The sequence below is a fragment of the Eschrichtius robustus genome, chromosome 10, assembly GCF_028021215.1.
Source record: "Eschrichtius robustus isolate mEscRob2 chromosome 10, mEscRob2.pri, whole genome shotgun sequence".
In the NCBI taxonomy this organism is placed as follows: domain Eukaryota; kingdom Metazoa; phylum Chordata; class Mammalia; order Artiodactyla; family Eschrichtiidae; genus Eschrichtius; species Eschrichtius robustus.
This window is the reverse complement of record NC_090833.1, coordinates 47,976,894-47,989,562: the sequence shown is the minus strand read 5'-3', so window position 1 is coordinate 47,989,562 and position 12,669 is coordinate 47,976,894. Positions and strand designations below refer to the sequence as shown.

At 44.0% G+C, this 12,669-nt stretch overlaps 1 protein-coding gene across 2 annotated transcripts in view; it reads right to left on the bottom strand.

Moving 5' to 3' along the window:
- Positions 1-12,451, bottom strand: part of CEMIP2 (cell migration inducing hyaluronidase 2) — a 78,574-nt gene extending 66,123 nt beyond the window's left edge. The window contains exon 1 of one of the 2 annotated variants that reach the window (XM_068552554.1): positions 12,388-12,451. The gene's annotated coding sequence lies outside the window, so the exon portion shown is untranslated. Of the gene's footprint in view, positions 1-11,331; positions 11,835-12,387 lie in introns of those variants that run through there. The other variant, XM_068552553.1, reaches the window with a different exon arrangement.
- Between the last annotated feature and the right edge of the window lie 218 nt (positions 12,452-12,669).

Genomic DNA, 12,669 nt, shown 5'->3' with positions numbered 1-12,669 from the left:
GGAAATGTTCCATTCCACTTTATATTGTTATGCTGACAGCAAATAAATGCTATGATCAAAGGAAAAGTCTTCCCAATACAGAGAGAGCGGCAATTAATTCAAAACTCCTAAGAACTCTTTAAAAGGGCTGAGTTTTCATTTTCTTTCTACTGCTGAGCTACTAATACAGAAGGCCAATTGCCTACCACAAGTGCTTATCACTTACACAGTGGTTGAGGACACTTGCCCTATAGTGTAAAATCATCCAGCCCCTCCAACCCAACGTAGGGGTGTCCCACAGCCCACTGCTGTGCCATGCATATTGGCCCCATCATACTGAACACCTAATGAAAATGCAATACTTTTGACTCATTTAAGTTCTTTTAAATCCTGCCTACACTTGGTATAAAAACTTATTTTTGAATGGAAAATTCAGGCTTGTAGGAACAGTCAAGAAACTGGCATGATCTCCTCAAGTTTATCTTTCTTTGATGAAGGACATAATTCTTGAAACAGTATCCAACCTAAAGGTCAGTTCCACAAATTAGTCTACTTTCTGAGAGTTTCAGTACAACTGGCCAAAACCTGGCTAAGGAAACTTTTCCTTTTATTAAGATCTTAGTAGGTCTTTGTAACACACTGACTGGTATGCTCAGTCACAGCAAAAATAAAAGTAAATTATGTCAGGAAAGAGAGGTGTTTGTGAATTATCATGAAAACAAATGATAATTTTGTTTATAATTACTAGTAATCATGACCTAACAAAATTCTTAACCAGCTCCTAATGGCCTTGAACTTTCAATTAACGGTTCTAACTTCCAATCTCCTATCTTTAAGAGAAGGACAAGAGAGAATAACATCAAGGTGATTTTCAGGTTTGGGTTTTTTTTGTGTGTGGGGCGGGGGAGTAGGAGGTAGGATGTTTCATCTAGTTTTGTTTTAGATTCAGATTATGTCTGTAGTTGATAAACAATGAGCTCAACAACTCAATCATTCAAAACTATTCAGTAAGAAACAAACTTAGCAAAGTTGACTTTTAGGATCTTTAATTTCACAAACTGTCAAATATTTAAGTGTGATCAATATTCTCATATAAAGATTTTCAAATGCAAAGGATAAAACAAAGAGAGTTTCGGAGAAGGGGAATTCTCTTATACATAGTTTAGCAGAATATAGTTTATTACATATTCTATTCCCAGACCAAACAAGATAAAACACATTTTTCTACAACAATGACTGCAAAGGAATTCAGCATAAATGCTAGGTCTATTCCTATAGCTATTTGAGAGAAAATAGACAGATGGTGGGAAAAAAAATAAGTTCACTTTCATTCAGAGATCTGCTTGGTTTTGTGTAACCAGACTCCCAAAGAAATGAATACTCTGAGACTTCTAAACAGGACAGTGCCTTCACACTGTCACATTCACACATTCTCCATTATTACCCAGCACTTGTCATAGCCCTTCTGTCTCTGTCCTTCAACTCTCCAAATCAGGATGAGTCACTAGCACCTGCAACTGTCTGGCACATTCCCAAGAAATAAGACACTTTGCAGAGTTAGTTTACCTGCATTGATTTCTGCTCATTTTACTAAGCTGATCACACCGAGGTCAATACTCAGAAATGCAAGGGGAATGCACCAACCCTGAATCATAAACAGCTCCCTATGAAGTGAAAGGATAAGGTACTGAGACACTTTAATTCTAATCTTCTACCTTCTTTTCTCCACTTGGTCAATTTAGACACATATGATGAATGATATGCTCAAAAGTTAACCTACTATTATATATAAACACCAATATGCACCTGACTTCCAGTTTGGTACCATATATTGTTCACATTATCTCCCCCCTCAAAAGGAAATAACTCTCTCAATACACACTAACTCTGTTAAACCACAATACCGAGAAATCACAAGGAATATTTCAAACATATAGTCCCAAAAAGACTAAATTTACTAAAAAGAAAATTTGTCCCACTAAGCATTTGAGTTGGAATAATTATTATTTAAAGTTAGAAGACATTTTTTTCCCTGCTTAGAAATTCACTTTTCATCTAATCTATACTCTCTTTGCTAGAAAACTATAGTCAGGAAACAGTAAATCCCTGGAAAACAAAAATTAACTACAAATACCAAGAGTTTGCTTTCGTGGAAAACAACGAAACAATATATGCTCATGGGTCTGTATTTAAGGATTTCAGATTAGCAAATTAGCTACAATTTCACTGAAGTGTATATATCCTTGGCAGATTCTATTGGAATCTCCTGTTAAAATATGGTCCCTCAAAACAGAGTCTTTATTTATATCTAATGCCCAAAGTAAACCCAGTGAACACTTTCACACTTTAAAGTAAGTGACCTTTAAGAAATAGTTTAATTCATTATTTTACCCCTCTCATTTATGCAAGGTATAGGAGGCAGATGTCTGATTTTTCTGCCACCAAATATACTCATTAATCCTGTCTTTTTTCATATCTGTTAGCCTGTCCGTGAAAAGCAATGCTTGACCCTAAAGCCAAGATGGCTGATAGCGCAAAAAGACTGGAGAACATTATCCCGGGAAACAAAAGAGAAACAAAAGGGGCAAAAATACAGATCTACAGACCAAGGCGGGTAGAAAGGGTGACAACTGAACAATATCTCACATTCCTCGCCCAATCAAAAACAAAATTTTTAAAAAAGAGCAAAGTACGTAGGCCTCTGGGTAGAAGTAAAGAACTAAAGGATAAGCAAAACTAGAGGATGATTGTTCTTCAACTTGGAAAATTGGAGAGAGAAGGAGAGGGTCATGTTACCTACCAGTTCTCTGCTCTTCACGTCTGTTTCCTTTCTTCCGACTATTATTCCTCAGATTCCTTTTTCTCCTTAATTCTTTCTACTGAAAGCTGTTCTTTTTTCTCCCCTCCCTCTCAAGGGTCTTTAGACCATCCCCCTTCGCCCTTTTTCCCCACTGGCTGGGAGGACACAGCAGAGAGACTCCCAACCTGCTGACAGTGACGGATGGCTGTGCAGAGGCACACAATGGCGGACGCAGGCATGTCATCAGCCTTGCAGCTGGCCTTCGAAAGAAAGAACCAAAGCCTAAGTCTGACCTGAGGGAGGCTGATTTAATTAAGGTCATAGCAAAGGGCAGAGCTGCCTGTGGGCTGCATTCTCTGCCGAGTGCCAGGGACAAAGCTTTAAGATGCTTCTCCAGAAGAAAAATTCAAGAAAGTCATGTTGGTAGAATGTTGAAAGGTGGGGAAAACAGAAAAGACAACAGAAATGTGTTTGATAAATAAGTATAGGTGTACCAAAAGTTTATGATCCAGTGATATACAGACATCAAAATGCAGTGACAGTAGAAAACATATACCAAGTATGTTTTGACATGCCTTTCAAACTAAGAAACATCCCAGATGAATAATGAGATGCCCAGACTGAAGTGATCCAGGCTACTCAATCCAACATCAAAGCAAAGTTTCTATTAATGGCAGGGGCAGGATCAGAATCCAAATGTATATATATTTTTTAACCTACAACACATAGTCTATTTTTCATACAGTATATTTAAGAGAAAAGCCTTACCAAACAGGGAATGCATTCAGGTTTGGGGATTGCTTATGAGACAAGGATTTTGCTAGATGATTGGGACCCAGTGGTGCAAAAAATATACATGATCTCTACCTTCAAGAAGCGCATAGCCTAGCGTTGGGGGGGGGGGGGGGGTGTCAGACGATGACACAGGTAAACAAGTAATTACAATATATGTTGAGGCAAAGACACTGGGCTGGGGTGTCTAAAGGGGTGATAGCCTGATTTTATTAAATCCCAAACTTACTTACCCAAATGTATACCATCAGACTACTACTAATACCTTCCTTTGCATGTGTGAACTAAAATCTACCACTGAACTCTGCCCCTAAAATGACAACACTGCCCAACAATAACCAATATAGGGAGAAAACAACAAACTCATGATGTCTTTCGTAGGCTCCAGAAGGCTGGCTGGCAGGTGTCACCTGCAGATGAGTTCCTGAGTTCCTGGCCAAAATACAAAAAAAAACAGTCCCTGTCCTCCTAGGGCTTGTGAAACCTAGGCCTACCATAGGGACCATATTACATGCCTTCCACAGTCTCCTTGACATTTGTCAAATTCAGGGGTACCAGAGAGTCAAAAGGCAGGACCCCCAGTGAACGAGCAATTACTCAGCACCGGAGCAGAGGCTGGACTTTGCATGGCTGAACAGGGATAGAATACTGCCAGCAGGAGCAGGACAGGTAAACAGGGGCTGAGTAATGAGCTCAAGTGATGAGGACAAGCACAAACAGGGAGCAAGAAGAAATGCTTTAAGGCTAAAGCCAAGTTCAGACGACATGGTAACCGGGCAGCTGGGGAAGGTTATCCATGAACTGACCATATACTGTGAAGGGGGGCCATATGGTAAGGACAGGCACTTGGGCAAGCAGAAACTAATATCCATCAAAAGATGTCATTAATCATGCGGATAAGACGATTTATCTCTCATTTGGCCTTTTCACCTATACCTTCATACACAGCCCACTTGCTACCAAATTGCTAGCTTCTCAACATTACTAGCACTTCATTCTGTCTGAGTACATGGCATTGGATGGTTGGGGAATGGCTATCACCAAGTACCTATTGAACAATTAAAGCCATATCTTTTGCATTAATGAAGTATAATATTTTTTAAATCCTCATACAACGTTGACTTTATAGTGGTGGCACTGGCGGTATTAAAAACAATGGTATGGGGCTTCCCTGGTGGCGCAGTGGTTGAGAGTCTGCCTCCCAATGCAGAGGACACGGGTTCGAGCCCTGGTCTGGGAAGATCCCACGTGCCGCGCAGCAGCTGCGCCCGTGAGCCACAATTACTGAGCCTGCGCGTCTGGAGCCTGTGCTCCGCAAGGAGAGGCCGCGATAGTGAGAGGCCCGCGCACCGCGATGAAGAGTGGTCCCCGCTTGCCACAACTAGAGAAAGCCCTCGCACAGAAACGAAGACCCAACACAGCCATAAGTAAAAAATAAAAAACAAATACTTAAAAAAAAAAAGTAAAAGTCTATTAATTAAAAAAACAAACAAAAAAAACAATGGTATGTGTGTGGGGTTTTTTTTAGCCACAATTTTTAAAAAATGACTCATTTTTCTCATTTCTTCTGTAACTGGAATCAGGCATTTGTCCTTGTGCTAAACTTAATCTTTCCAATCCCTTAAATGTTAATAATGAATTTTCCAACCTCATTGTGTGTTAAAAAACAAAAAAACAAACAAACAAAAAACCTCACTCATTCTTCAGGGAAGTGAGTCACCACTAGCAGAGACCATTATGATAAGAGAAGGCTTGTAGTCTCCAAGCACAAGCCAGTAATTAGGCAAGAGCCCCCAAATCAATAATAATTTCACTCTTTGGAGAGACTTAGTAATCAGACACGACACCTAGTTTGTGGTGAATATGCGTATGTTTTAAGATACTAACATCAAACTCAGAGACAATGAGGACAATTCTTTTCTCAGTTGCTCAATATGGATTGTCTTAAACTGCAACATTTTCAGGCAAAAACAATGTTCCAGTCGCACTTCTATGCAATGTTAAAGTCATTTTTAAAATACATTAAAGCTAAGACCGCCACAAGCTCTCCTAGGCAAACTTTTCATAATATAGAATCTCATCGAACGCTGCCAAAGTTTTACTTATTGTCCAAACTAAGATGAAGCCCTGATCAAGTAAATAAAGTGAAAGGTTTATCACTTGTCACCATGTAATGAAAATAAATATCTTGTTACAAGTCTGGTTAGTCTAATAATAACAATTTCAGAGCAGATTTGCCTACTAGATCAAAGGACTGATTTGCCGGGAGATAGCAATTCTGAGTTTTAAGTCATACACAGCTTTGAGCCTGTTTCACTTTTTGTAAAGAGACATTTTAATAAAGACCCTATGCCTCACACATCTTTGTATCATTCACAGCAACTTGCACAGTGCCTTGTACATCTTGGGAATGTAACAAAATATTTGCTGGGCATAGTTTCTAACAACCATCATTAAAGGCTTCCCAAAGCAAGTACAGGAAAAACAAAAGAACATGCAAACCTATTTCTAATATGCTTTTATCATACGTTTCACAGCACAAATCTGAGTAATGTTTCTTACTCAGAAGAACTTGCTTCTTTTAAAAAATGTGCACTTCGACAATATTTTAAATTAGTAGACTATTTATAGAAAATGCAAGTAAAGTTAACATTACTTTTACACTTAGTTCCTTATCTGATAAATTTATTACAAGTAGCTTCACCCCACTCTGTGCACCATATCATATCTAGATTCTCCCAAACAAAACAGAAGGTATAGTGTCTGCCTTAAACTTGGGCGCAGTGGGTTTCTAAGCCCCAATGCAAATTATTTCACTATTAAAACATTAAAATAACTAAATTGCTAACAAAACCAAAGAGTAACAAATTAGAGTATACTGGAGAAAAAAAAAATGCTGGCTGGAAATATGGACAAAGGGGTTCTTGTCCCTGCTCAGCCATTACTTTACTACATGACCTTACCTAATTAGTTAGCCTCTCTGGGTCTCAACTTCCTCATTTTAATATTATTTTTGAGGCCCATTCAAACTGCATGCTAAGATTCAGCATGTGTAACTGTCCTGCGAACTGATTTATAGTCATACCACCCTTCCCCCAAAAAGTCACATTTAACACGGCAGTTTTAAATATCTGAGTATGGATTTCTATCAAAGGCAATTTATTAAAATGTCAGATGAGCTTAAGTCCATTTCAAGTGGAGAATTAAGGCAAGTGTATTAAATAAAGCAAGTACTGCTTACAGATTCAAGTTTCACCTAGACAGCAGCTGTTGCTATTGAGAGCACAGCCTTTCTTTATATAAATAGTATAGTTGAAAATTACACCTCTATACAAATGGAGAAAACTATTAAGGGTGATTTTCATGGTCTCAAAAATGTAGATGTATAGTTTTTCTTGTCCTTTCTTCTCCCTTTTCTATATTCATTTTGTTAGGATCAAGACAAACAGAAGGACTAGCCTGACTTGGGAGGGAGGGAGGAGAGTGCGGAAGTTACAGTACAGACCCAGACAAGCCCCTCTCAATTGATGTACTGTACTAGACAGCCCATCCTTCTAATTAGTGTTCACAACCCAAACGCGATGGAAAGATTTCCTATGGCTGAGATGAAGATGCCTGAACAAGTGAGACTCACCATATGACAACAGCTGAAGACTTGCACTCAAGATGGGATTCAGCATACTCAGGAAAGGGCCAATAAAATAGAAATCTGTGACTGAGACCAATTAGACTAAGTTATAAACTGTATCTATTTACAGCTTTTAAAAAGAACATATTATGAAAGTACCAAACAGCATTAGCTTGTAATGGTAAATTACAATGGTAAATTAAATCAAAGTTAATCCTCAAAGAATTCCATAAAGTTATTTTACAGATGAAGAAACAATATGTGAAGAATTTGGGGATCTGCCCAATAAGCAAATGGTTAACAATTGTCAGAGCTCTGTTTTAAACTCAATTCTGACTTCAAGTCCTCCAATCTTTAAATTTATTTATTTATTTGTTTTTGGCTGTGTTGGGTCTTCGTTTCTGTCCGAGGGCTTTCTCTAGTTGCGGCAAGCGGGGGCCACTCTTCATCGCGGTGCGTGGGCCTCCCACCATCGCGGCCCCTCTTGTTGCGGAGCACAGGCTCCAGACGCGCAGGCTCAGCAGCTGTGGCCCACGGGCCCAGTCGCTCGGCGGCATGTGGGATCCTCCCAGACCAGGGCTCGAACCCGTGTCCCCTGCATTGGCAGGCAGACTCTCAACCACTGCGCCACCAGGGAAGCCCCAAGTCCTCCAATCTTTACATTTCAAAATGGTACCTCTAACACCAGTTTTCAGCCCCTACTATTATGTCTGATTTAGTAAATTTTATTTTTCACTAAATTGCTTCCCCCTCCCATTCCCAATCTGATCCTCCTCTGGGTTCTTAGAGCATTCTATGCATAATTCTCCAAACACTTACTGGGCTTTCTAATTGTTCATTTCCTTTTGTACCTGAATAGACTCATTTCTTCAACAGCAGAGATTGTTTTATCTTTCTTTATACATGGAAGCCACCAGGTTATCTTTGCTCCTTGTATTTTGTGGGGTCTTTTTTTTGGCCTCGAGGCATATGGGACCTTAGTTCCCTGACCAAGGATCGAACCCGCGCCCCCAGCATTGGCAGCAAGGGTCTTAACCACTGGACCCCCAGGGAAGTCCCTATCTTTGCTCCTTGTGACCTCTCGAATTTCAACCACTTCATCCAACTCCCTCTCCCTACCAAAAAGAACACTCCACAAAGAGAGTGGGCAATCAGATTGCTTCCAGAAAGCCTGACACACAATAGGTGATTGATAATTGTTAGCTGAAGGGATGGTGGGTGGGTGGATGATGCAATACTCATAAATATTTTACAGCACTTTACAAGGTACACATTTATATACAGCATCCCATGTGAATCTAGAACTGTTAATTTGACAATGATAATTTAAATTTTCTCTTTCTGACATATGGTTCATCATTCTCAATTTCAGAAACTTGCCCAGAGGCACATAGCTAGTAAGTAGTAACTTTTCAAATTCAGAAACGGCCCACAAGACTACCTTACTCTCTGCTTTGTTTCCTCTTCATTTCCAAGATAGCTGTTTGAGAACAGGCTTGATATGTCTATTAGAACATGAATGAGGTGTTGCCCCATTCTGGTTTCCTGTTGTGAAAGTTTCCTGACTTTTGAAAATTTGAGGGGTTATAGGCCAAATCAAGAAAAGAGACTTTATGGGACTTCCCTGGTGGCGCAGTGGTTAAGAATCTGCCTGCCAATGCAGGGGACACGGGTTCGAGCCCTGGTCCAGGAAGATCCCACATGCCACAGAGCAACTAAGCCCGTGCGCCACAACTACTGAGCCTGTGCTCTAGAGCCCACAAGCCACAACTACTGAGCCCACGTGCTACAACTACTGAAGCCTGAGCACCTACAGCCCATGCTCCGCAGCAAGAGAAGCCACCGCAATGAGAAGCCCGCACACCATAACGAAGAATAGCCCCCACTCGCCTAGACCCCCTCGCCCCAACTAGAGAAAGTCCGCGTGCAGCAACCAAGACCCAATGCAGCCAAAATTAATAAATAAATAAACAAACAAAAAAAACCCCAATAATCCTTAAAAAAAAAAAGAGAGACTTTTACTCAGACAATTAGCTGTGACAAAGGAAATCTAAACAAGTACCATGTAAGAATTTACTGATTCAATTTTCCTGTCCACACACACACACACAGTTCCCAGTCCTCACCTTGCTTGCTCATTCATACTGTAAAAGGGAAACAGGTGATGACTCAGAATTCACTTCTAACCTTACTTTTCTGGGCCTGTAAACACATTCAGATAAGACAGCACCAGGTGGACTGAACTGAAAACCACAAGACAAGACTTCCAGTTACACACACACACACACACACAGATCCTGTAGTGCAGGTACACAGAAAATTGAGGAGTGGTTTTAATGTAAAGGATAAAGCACCAAAATGTGCTACCCAATGTTTACTAAGCAGAGGAAGTGCACTATCTTCTGCTTTGCCCAGAAATGCAAACTCAAAAGAACCCTTTGCATAGCTAATCAAAGACACAACCAAAGTATGATGCCCAGACCAATTTTGAAAATAGCAAGTTTCCTTCAAGGGTCGAACAAACATTAATAGCTCTTTTCTAGACAACCAAAGAACCATAAGGCTAAATATTTTAAATGTATTCGTTTTTATTTTTTTAACATCTTTATTGGAGTATAATTGCTTTACAATGTTGTGTTAGTTTCTGCTGTACAACAAAGTGAATCAGCTATACATGTACATATATCCTCATATCTCCTCCCTCTTGTGTCTCCCTCCCTCCCTCCCTATCCCACCCCTCTAGGTGGTCACAAAGCACGGAGCTGATCTCCCAGTGCGAGGCAATGGCTTCCCACTAGCTATCTATTTTACATTTGGTAGTGTATATATGTCAATTCTACTTTCTCACTTCGTCCCAGCTTACCCTTCCCCCTGCAGGTGTCCTCAAGTGCATTCTCTACCTCTGCGTCTTTATTCCTGCCCTGCCCCTAGGTTCATCAGAACCTAAATGTATTTGTTTTTAAAACAGAGACATTTCCAACAGGTAAGCCTGGCTGCTTTGAGGACTCAGTTCACACTCAGCTCAGGTGAAACCTCCCTACATCCCCCTTCCTCTAAATTCTTCTCACTTTGTACTGGGAAGAGCTCACGAAGATAGTATCTGCACACCCTCAACACGTGCAATTATGCAACATCGCATCACAGTCACACTGAAACAAGGGGAGTGAACACAAGCCAGTGAGTGGCTCCTGTGCGGAATGAAAGTTCTTAAAATTATTAAGCACTCTATCCTTAACCCTTACTGCTGATGAAAGGAGACATATATCGAAGTCTGTTTTCCTAACCTAATGCGGAGAATTTAACTGAGCGGCTTCCGCTCCACGGGAAATCTGGGGACACAAATCAACCCTCAGCAGAGAGCATCCAGGAACGTCAGAACCTTGGTTTTATTACAAGGGGTGTAGCAACCAGCATTAACTGCAGCACTTAGGGGTCCTCACAGAGCCGGACCCCCTTGCTTTGCCAAGACCTCCCAACTTTGCAGAGGAAAGCTGGAAGTGGGGGCCAGTGCTAAGCCTTTCCCCAGCTTTAAAGAAAGCTGCAAGAGATCTTAAAGAGTCGCCTTACCTTAACTAAAAGAAACTGGGGTGGGAGACTGGGGGGGGGGAGCACCAACCCAGAGTAATAAAGAGACAAAGATCACCCCAAACGCGTACGCGCGCGCTCACTGAAGCCGAAACTGCAATGCACATTCCACCAACCTTTCAACTGTAGTCGGCTTCCTGTGGGGTTTATTCCCCCAAGCCAGCCCTCTCCAGAAAGTTTAAGACTGTTCACACCGACTTTCAAAGGTCCATTGTTTGCTTCCCCGTAAAAGCAATGAAAAGAGCGAGGAAGAGAAAGAAATCAAGATGTGGTTCCCAAAGACCCTTTCTTATGGACAGGACTTACTCGGGGGAGTCTTGTTACTCCTAATCCAAAGAGGAGAAAGGCGGCGCGCGGGGGGAGGGCGGGAGGGTGCTGTGGGAGGCGGGAGGATTCTGCCGTTTCAATAGAAATGCCCCAATGCCTGACTGCCGGGAGCCGGGAAGGAGCGGAGGACCATGGTCCGCGTCCTGGCAGTGGCCCCCAGCGGGCAGCAAGGGAGGCAGGGCGGAGGGGTGGGGGTGCTGGTGACCCCGTTGCTTCTTACCTTCCCCTCCCCCGCTTAGCGTCGGCTAATTCAGGTGCCTACACAGCAGTCCAAAGAGACAGAGCCGAGCTCCTGGCGTCCCCTGGTCTGGATCGTCCCTCCATGGTCAGGGAGCCCCTCCAGCCCCGGCCCGCCGCCGCTGCCGCTTTTACGCAACTGGCAGCCGCAGCCTCTGCCTGGAGGTGAAACTCTCCTCCCGGGAATGACGCGCACTTCCCTCCGCCTCCGCCTCCTCCTCCTCCAGTCCCGAGCCTCAGGGGCAAGGGCCTCGGCTCGCTCTCTCCGGAGCAGCTGCTCCGCCGTCTCCGTTCCTTCCCCTCCGAGAGGAAGAGGAGGAGAATCGTGGCCCGGGCGGCTCGGGCCGAAGCGTCCGCGCGACAATGAAGAGGGGGCGGCCGCGCGGGGCAAAGCGGGGTTCCGGGAGTCCCGCTTGTCCCTGGTCGGCGGGCGCCGCGGCTCGCTTGGGTCGCGCTCAGCCTCCGCCGCCCAGACAAGCAACCCGGCTCTGCGGGGCCGAGAGCTGCTGATTGGGCGCTCGGGCAGGCGAGACGAAGAAGACGGGGGGGGGAGAGGAGGAGCCTGCGGCCGGAGGAGGCGGTGACCGCGTAGGGCTCCTCCCGCTGCCCCAGCTCAGTGCGAGCTGCGAACGCCGGCGCTCAGCGCCTCTCGCTGCGGCGCCCAGGAACAGCACCTGACTGCCCGGTTGCCGGAGCAGGCCCCCCAAGCAGCGCCCCACGCTGCGGCACCCATCAACTCCAGGTTGAGCCTAACCCTGAGCCCCCATAACCTCCCAGCTGAGCTTGACTCTGTACCTTCATCACTTCCCGGCTGAGCCTGACACTGCGCCCCCCATCACTCCAAGGCTGACCTGGACATTATACCCCTATCACCTCCCCGGGGAGCCTGACTTTGCGCCCCAACATCTCACGGCTGAGCTGGACATGCCCCTTCATCGCTCCTGGCTGAGCCAAACTGTGCCCCAGCGTCCCCAAAGGGACTTACACAACTCCCGAAATTTTCCTGTGCGTTCGGCCACCGCATCACGGCTGCCCCCACCTGGCCAATCACCGGCGCTGGTTTCTCAGCCTTTCCGGGAGAACAGCCTGCTCTCGACTCAGGACAGCTCCTCCGGCAGCGTAGAGCGGTCCCAGCATCCTGCTCTCAAGCCAGAATAAATATACCTACGTCTCCCCACGCCCCCTGCCCGCGCCACTCTGGAGTGGCTGCCACTTGCAGGAGTGGCGCTGCAGGCCACTCCCCCGCCCACCCCAACTCCGATGTACCTCTCCATGGACACCCACACTAGGGCTGGAATAGCCTGGCCGCCACCACAGCTGG